This window comes from Helicoverpa zea, chromosome 31, assembly GCF_022581195.2.
Source record: "Helicoverpa zea isolate HzStark_Cry1AcR chromosome 31, ilHelZeax1.1, whole genome shotgun sequence".
NCBI classification, from domain to species: Eukaryota; Metazoa; Arthropoda; class Insecta; order Lepidoptera; family Noctuidae; genus Helicoverpa; species Helicoverpa zea.
The window spans coordinates 16799789-16808924 of record NC_061482.1 but is presented as its reverse complement, the minus strand read 5'-3'; the positions used below and the strand labels follow the sequence as shown (position 1 = coordinate 16808924).

The 9136-nt window shown below is 40.5% G+C and overlaps 1 long non-coding RNA gene across 1 annotated transcript; it reads left to right on the top strand.

Annotated features, from left to right (window-relative positions):
* The first annotated feature begins 5377 nt into the window (after positions 1 to 5377).
* Positions 5378 to 5905, top strand: LOC124645191. Its single transcript, XR_006986176.1, has 2 exons — positions 5378 to 5553; positions 5672 to 5905. It is a non-coding gene; the product is annotated as an uncharacterized LOC124645191 (long non-coding RNA).
* The last annotated feature ends 3231 nt before the right edge of the window (positions 5906 to 9136 follow it).

The following is a 9136-nucleotide window of genomic DNA, read 5'->3' as shown; positions in this document are numbered from 1 at the left end:
TTGGTAGAGCAGTAATCTGAGGGCAAAAGGTGGAAGATCTACCTAAAAGTTGGTAGAGTTGGCAACGCTGGCCGGGCCCAAAAAATTGGTGTTGCCAATGACAACTCAATTTTTTTTTCTTATTCTTTGGCAAGTTGCTATTTGAACTGGCTCCCACCATAGACATAATATAGTAAACAGGACTGCGCACTTATACGCAGAAAACGAGCCGAGTGAAACAGTTAGTACGGAGGCCGTCTGTCCCTTTCTAATAGGGTGACTATGAGATTAAGCTATATGAATCAAATTAGTGCGATTGTTATTAATTTGTTGCCTTACATCCTCCGAGCCTTTTCCCAATCATGTTGGGGTCGGCTTCCAGTCTAACCGGATTCAGCTGAGTACCAGTGCTTTACAAGAAGCGACTGCCTATCTGACCTCCTCAACCCAGTTACCCGGGCAACCCGATATCCCTTGGTTAGACTGGTGTCAGACTTACTGGCTTCTGACTACCCGTAATTGACTGCCAAGGATGTTCAATGACAATTTGTTGCCTTACAATAAAAAAAAAATATAAGTGATTCAATTGTTTTTTTGGGTAGACAAAACTGTTGATCATAACATTTTTTTAAGTTGGCAAGGTGTTAGAACGAGACAAGCGGCCTCCGTTATGACTATCCCTCTAGGCTCGGATTTGCCTCTGTATTATGCAACCAATTATATATATACAGTCATGGACACATAATTAAAGACACCCGCAGATGGTGGATAGTTATGGTACTGACATGAGCTTAAGCACTTAAAATATTTATGAGAACTCAAATTAGGTAATAATTTAGGTTCCCTTCATTAACATTTTTCATTTTAGACTAAAACAAAAAATCTGGTAAGTAAAATGTTTTAGGCTTTTTTAAATAAAGTTTTGTCATGCGGATTCATTCATACCACTTGAACTGTAATAAGGACATGGTAATAAAATTATTATTAAAGATGCCTTGTTAATGGCACTAAAAAAGTCAGGGTTTGAGAACAACTGAAAACCGACGCCAAGGAAAACTTGTCTATAAACAGACTTCACAGTGGTGTTATAACGAAAATAGAGAACCATTATAATATTATTCGGTACTGTTTTTTCGGAGTCATTTGATGCTAGAAGGACGAAAATTGTGTCTGCAGAACTTTAAGATAACAGCCGGGTCGGGAAAAACTGTAGTGCATGTGTATCGGAAGATGTTACTTTTGGAAAAGTACCGCGTGATGTCCATACTGTAGTTGGTGTTTTCTAGCAAAGGTGAAAGTTGCTCTGAACAAGTATTGAAAATGATTTTTATCTGATAAAACAAAGGAATTTGAAGAATTAAAAAAAAATTGATTTTAGTCACTTCCAAAACATGTGATGGAACCAAAGTACAGCAAGAAAGTTCTCAAACGTAGGAGGCGAAAATGTTATAGTGTGGGGCTGGTCGCCACTGTTTAGTGTAAGACCCTTCAGAAAGGTATTATTAAAAATAGGCGAATTCAAGTACTATAATTATTCATAAACAAGCATTTCGTTATAAACTAAGCATAATTTACCGGTCATTAGGACTTTCCAAATTAGAAAAGTTCTGAGGAACACTGCAAGAGTAGTGAAAATGACTCTTTGATCGGGCAACTTATGGCGGTTTTGATTTGGCCTATTGCAAATCCAATGAAACAAGAACTGGTAATAGGCGAAAAATACCATGGTAATAAGTCGCACATGGAACATCGATCAATTTTACACAGATCTTAATTAAGCATGGAAGAAAATTCCCTCAGCGACTTCTACAAAACGGACCGCTTGCTCGTTCAGGGATGTCGTACTGTTATTGAGGTAAAATGAAATAAACCAAATATTAATACTTATTGAAATGTTTAATTATAGTGTAGGGAATGTTGTTGTAAAAAGGTAACTCCTTTTTCTCCTACTCCTAACTATTTCTTCCCTGAGCAAATAGAGTGTCTTTAATTAGATGGCCAGGCTTCGTTATGGATCATACCGCCCGGGATTCGGATAAAGCGAAAAAATACTAGGTGCGGGGGATTATTAAATATAGTCATTAGTTTTAACATTTCCCAATACCCTCTTAAATATTTTAAAATAGAAAAGAAAGTTCCCATGGCAATCTGAAAAAAGAAATACAGATGAAATGCCCCAGTAAGTTAACATTCCAACAGTGTCTTTAATTGTAGACAATAAAATTTAATTTTTAATTGTAGATATAAAGTAGACATTGAACGTGAACGCAGGGCACTAGCAGTTAGATGCAACATGTTGGCTCACAGATTTGCTTGTTGTAGCAGAGGAGTTAAAATCACTTTATTCAAAGCTTTTTGTACCTCGTTCTACACGGGCGGTCTGTGGGTTAACTGTACGCGGAAGGCTCTAGACGCCCTGCGGGTACAATATAATAATGGTTTCCGGCTGCTGTTAGGGCTGCCTAGATACTGCAGTGCATCGGGCATGTTCGCTGAAGCACGGGTGGATGATTTCTATGCGCTCATGAGGAAGAAGGCTGCCTCGTTGCTAAGCAGATCTAGGTCCAGCGCCAACAGCATCCTACAAGTCTTGGCCGACAAGCATGACGCACCGGTGCTTAGGCATTGGATCGAGTTGCTTGTTAGGCAGACACTTAGCTCTTAGGTATTACTAACCCTTAGTCGATAAGTTATAGTTGATAAGATACTAACAATTGGGCCATTGTAGTCATCAAAAATAAACGCATTATTATCTTGTATGTCTCTACCAGACCTCGGGACTATAGAGTCCCGGATTTTTGGGAGGCGAACGTGGGGCCGAAGCCAACACGCTGAAGCCCTTTTGAGACAACTTTAATGAAATGGTGACACAAAACCGACGATTATCCCTGTATACACTATAGAAATGTACCCAAGGACAATCCACGGTTCTGTGCTAAACTATTGCTAAATATGGATGAAAACTACTTGGGCTATTGTGATGGGATGCTTGTGGACTAGGAATGGGGAAACTACGGGAACTATGGCACCTGCCGATAACAATGTAATAAATACACGTAAAAATGGCAGGTGGAGACTCGCCAACTCACTTACTGGGCCCCCGGGAATCAGTCGCTAAATCGCAACAAGGGGGCAACAGTTACATGAGCGGCTGAAGGGTGAGGATACCTCGGCGGACTTTAAACGCAGATCACGCGCTCCCTGTGGGTCCAGCATCACCGGCCCACTCACCACTTACCACGAGGCACCTACCCTCCGAGCGGGCTGCTAACCCTACTCTAGCGACTCCACTCTGACCGGCCGGTGAAGGCAAGCCAAGAGGCGGGAGACCTATCCCCCGTCATGCTTCACTCCGGCAGGCCGGAGATGGGGGACAGTATACTCTCCCTGGAGCACTCGGATATATAGCCCCGCGGGGTCGCTACTCCCCGTCATCCGCCTCAGATGCCCTGCGGGGCGCATTATTATTATTATTAATTTTGTGTGTCTCTACCAGACCTCGGGACTATAGAGTCCCGGATTTTTGGGAGGCGAACGTGGGGCCGAAGCCAACACGCTGAAGCCCTTTTGAGACAACTTTAATGAAATGGCGACACAAAACCGACGGTTATGCCTGTATACACTATAGAAACGTACCCAAGGACAATCCCCGGTTCTGTGCTAAACTATTGCTAACTATGGATGAAAACTACTTGGGCTATTGTGATGGGATGCTAATGGGCTGGGAAAGGGGATAACTATGGGAACTATGGCACCTGCCGATAACAATGTTTGCACACGTAAAAATGGCAGGTGGAGACTCGCCAACTCACTTACTGGGCCCCCGGGAATCAGTCACTGAAAAGCAACAAGAGGGCAACAGGGACATGAGCGGCTGAAGGGTGAGGATACCTCGGCGGACTTTAAACGCAGATCACGCGCTCCCTGTGGGTCCAGCATCACCGGCCCACTCGCCACTTACCACGAGGCACCTACCCTCCGAGCGGGCTGCTAACCCTACTCTAGCGACTCCACTCTGACCGGCCGATGAAGGCAAGCCAAGAGGCGGGAGACCTATCCCCCGTCATGCTTCACTCCGGCAAGCCGGAGATGGGGGACAGTATACTCTCCCTGGAGCACTCGGATATATAGCCCCGCGGGGTCGCTACTCCCCGTCATCCGCCTCAGATGCCCTGCGGGGCTTATAATTATGTGTCCATGACTGTATATATTTTGATAGTGCGCAATCTTGTTTAGTATATTAGATCTATGGAGTAGGTACAACGCCATCTATCACCTGTCTTTTTTAAGAATTAAAAAAATACTTTTTACAAAAAAATTAAACTGACTCCCAAAAACACTGAAAAGCAAAAAAAAAACTATTCTTAGGTGCATCGGCCTAGAAGTCAGTGTCTAATGGATGTAACTAAGTTTATTTCGCCACCGACTTCTAGGCCGATGCACCTAAGAATAGTTTATTTTTGCTTTTCAGTGCTTTTGGGAGTCGGTTTTATTTTTTTGTAAAAAGTTTTTTATTTTTAGCTTTTCAGTGACAAGCATAGTTGTCACTATCCGCATAAGTGGAAAGTTCTCATCAATACGAACAATATTAGCCCAAACACGAGGTAGTTTACATATTCAATTGTCGACTTCCCTCGACCTTCGCTGGTCTCCATCATCAGGTCAGCTTCAAACCTTTACTGTTGCAAAGGTCTCATCAATACGAACAAAATAAGCCCAAACACGAGGTAGTTTACACATTCATTGTTCAAGTTCCCTCGACCTTCTCTGGTCTTCATCGTCAAGTTTTTACCCTACGTATGCCTACAATTTTCGAAAGTTGCCCTCGATTTCTCAGGGTTTCCATCATCAGATCCTAACCTGGTGACTATGGGACCACCTGGGAGGTAAACCCTATCAAACAAAAAAAAATTTGCAAATCGGTTCAGGCGTCTCCGAGTAATCGGTGAACATACATGAAAAAAAAAAAAAAAGATACCGACGAATTGAGAACCTCCTCCTTTTTGGGAAGTCGGTTAAAAAACAATAGATCCCAAAATCAGTGCCAGATGATATTGTTCCTACTATGTGAGTGAGCGTTTTGCACGGAATTAATAAGTACTACGTACAACTGGAATGCTTACTTGCTACCTTTCAACATATCAAAATGAACCATAAGCTCATACAAATAAGGTATTTTATAAATAACCAATATGTACTTAGAGAAGTGAGCTCACGCGAGGCATACTTTTTCTTGGTGTTTCTCTTTCGCGCAATTGCCATGTACAATATTATTGTTGAAATTGTAGTAAAAAGAAAAGATTTTCCGCAGAAGAAAAAATCTTTCAGTATATAAGTAATATGTGCGGCATCTTTTGTAATTCTATTTATAATGAATCCAATATTTTGTAGGTTTAGTTAAATGTTTTTATTATTTCACGTCATTTCAATACTTTATGAGAATTTTATTACTTTTACGTTAGGCAACACTTGGTGAAATGGTACAATTTTTTCTATTATATATTCTTGTTTGTGTTGTTGCAGGTTTGAAATTTAAGGTTAAAGCCTGGAGTGATTCTTTCTATCTTTCCAAAGGTAATATTAAATTACCTACTTAAATGAAAACACTGTATCCTCATAAATAAGTTACAATCAATCAATTAATCAAATATCAATTGCTATTATTACTTATTTTTATGTAATTTCATTGCAGATTATTTCCGAAGATAAAAAAATTAATACGTTAAGCGTTATACGCCTGACCACTTCAGAAAACGAAGAGCCTGGCTGGATCTTTTAAAAGTCCTCCATGTAAGAAGATAAAACTTGATATTACTACACAGACATCAACATTACCTCTTACACCAAGGAAAATAAAATTGAAGCGTGAGGTGAAAAATCTAAAACAGAAAGTCTACATAAATAATAAATATACCATTTACTATAATAATCGTGTTTTATTGGAGTATAGTTTTACCTATTGTATAAATTGCCATTTTCCATAGAAAATTTTAAAACTTATTATTGTAGAGGTTAGGTGAAGATTAAATTAGATTTTTATGTTTCATATTAATATTATTTAATTTCAATAATCAATATTAACCTAGCTAACTAGCTAATTTGCCTTAGGTACCTACCTACGCCATTTATTATTATTGAATTTATTCGTAGGCATTGAGCTATTTTCTTTAAATGTCCAATGTATACAGATTAGAATGGTTACACTAGTTAGAAAGAGACGAACCAAGATTTATGACCTCTCACTCGGTGCGCGCTTAGTCACACAGTAGGCTTTCCAGTTGTACGTAGTAGTTATTAATTCCATGGCGTTTTGTCAAGTTAAAAAAACGTAGCACCGAGCCCTTTGAGCTGAGACCTGAGACCCAAGAAATACAGATTTCTGGACAAATTGATCTAAAAATCTCTCGGAATATTCGGATAATAATCTGACTGACTTTTTTTCTCCTTTTATTTCATTTTTATTCCCTATTTTCTATTTTTGAATTGTTGATAACAAAAACGTTTATTTCGCACAGAGGTTGAGCATTGCCATCCAACGTGGCAATGCTGCCAGCCTTCTGGGTACATTACCCAGTGACAGCGATGAGGAGCAATTTTTTGATGCAATGTATTAGTTTTAAGTTGTATATATAAGTTTATTTTTTAATTTATAAAATTAATGTAAATATTTTGTAAATATTATGTAAAACGTTCATACATTATTAACTTAGCAGGATCGGGCCATTGTAGTTTTCAATATATTGCCAATTTTTGGATTTTCCGAATTTCCCCCGCAGCTGGTAGCAATTAGAAAGATAGTTTTGAGTTAATCTATAAAGGTGGGTACTGACCAACGTTACGAGAAACATTCGCATCGAGCGTGTTGGCATCGAGCATGTTACGCTGTTTTTAAAATCGGCGTAACATGCTCGTCAAAACTCTGTGCTCCACATTCGCCGTTAGTTCTCAAGACAATGAGGAAGCGTTTTGGTATCTTTCGATTCTATTTACTGATTTTTTCATCCAAATTAAGAAGAAGATAAAATGTTGTATTTTTCTTTTCTTCTTCTTATCTGTATTTTTCAATAAAATACAGTTTTTTCTTTGTGCCACTCCATGTTTAAAGAAATAAATTCGAGAGGAACAACGAGTGATTACTCGCGACGTGCGTGCGCTCGGGACGACTTGCAAGAGCGTATTTGTCACAGAACACATATACCCTGACGGGGTACTTGTGAGCGTACTGACCGAACCGCGTAACACTCAACGAGCCGCTCGTTACCCGCTGGTTTCCCTCTAAGGCTCAATTCACACCAAAAGCGCGGCGAAGGGCAGCGAAGCGCAGCGACCCGCTCGGTAGAGAACGCGCGTGGATTCCCGCGACTTCTCGAGAATTCGCTGGAATGCTCGAGAAGTCGCGGGACTGCGCGCGCCTTTTCGAGCCCGCCCGCGATGAATTCACGGGCCGCGGCTCTTCTAGCGCAGTTGACTTTCAACAAAACAAGAGGAAACTTGTGTTTAAGCAGTAATATGGGTGTTTTGGATTTAATCATTATTGCACATATAATTGAAGAGGAAGAAGCCGAAGAGATAATGAGAAAAAAGAAAAGATTAAAAAGAAAAAACCCACTCACTCGCGCGCTCGCAACAGACGCGCGCGGGGAGCGGGCGCGAGGGGCGGGATATTGCCAGCGGCCGCTCGCTACTGCTAGAGCATTCTCGGGAGTTCCCGCGCAGTTGCACGACTCCGTTCATGGAATTCGCGGGAAGTCCCGCGGCGCCGCGGGCATCCGCGCGACTCGTTCGAGTTTCTCATGCGAAAATATACATTATAGTAATGGGAATAAAGTAAAAATTCTAATGACACTCAAACCGCGCTTCGCTTCGCTGCCCTTCGCCGCGCTTTTGGTGTAATTGAGCCTAACGCGACGACGTACTGACTGCACGAATGCTCGCGGTGTAACACGTTACAATACGCCCCGTAACGCCCGCGCCGGTCAGTACCGGCCTTAATTAAAGAATGATAGCGATTCTGATAAGCCCGAGATGAGGTTGGTAAGCCCAAAGAGTATGGAACAAAACAAAAAAACGAAGGGATATGTGAAAAAAAAAGTTTTATTTATCAAATCATCAGTTGGCAAGGTCACATTATGATAAATACTTTGTACCCGTTAGTCCTGACCGGAGATGAGATTGTTATTCCTCTGAATACATATTTTATTACAACCTTACAAGTTATTATTATTTAGGTAAGAGCGGGTGATACGCTAGTGATTAATTATATATCTATTGTAGAAATAAACTATGACAGACAAATATTCTCCCTTGTTGCAGAAAGTAAGAAGGCTCGCAAAAATCTCTATTGTACAATGTTAGTATGACTAAAACACATCTTTTATTAAAATTTTAAACTAGAATTCAAGTAAAATTCAGTCTATAGACCAGTAGCCCGAAATATTAACGTGGAAACGGTCCAACGACATGGGCCCGGCTGAGGGAATGTGAACATACAACTACACTTACAAATATTAAATAAGTACGATCAGTTACAGCTATGCTTACTCTAAAGAATCATAATAAAGTAGAAAATCTCGAAAAGAGGTGTTCTATATTACTGTTTTCATACAAATTGTTTAATCTTAGTCGTATACTAGAATGATCGAAGTGAGGTGGGCTGCCACAGTCGCTCGGAAAACTCGTGGCTAGTACAGGGTGGGCTCGAGCGCGGGAAATTCTCAGCTTAAGTACAGGGGCCCGATTCTCCTAATTTTACTTAAGCGCCATTCGATTCACGTTCGACTGCGATCCAATCCCGACTCGATTACGATTGAAGCGTATGTGGCATTCCGCTAGTTTTTCCTTGAAATAAACGTTTTTATCCTTTTCTGTCATTCAATAATGAATCATTTTGTCTGCAAATGATTTACGATTGCAATATGATTGTAGAGCAAACTACCGTATAGACCAAAATCACCAAAATAGCAGACCAATCGCAAACCAATCGAATGTCGTTGGAATACGATTGGTCTTATATTATTAGCAGACTGCCCGATATGGTTAAAACTGCTATTGCGATCATATTGCGATTCGATTTCTATTCGATTTTGACATTATTAACTTAGGAGAATCGGGCCCCTGTCCGAATACAGTTTCTCAAAAATCTCATGCCTATAAGAAA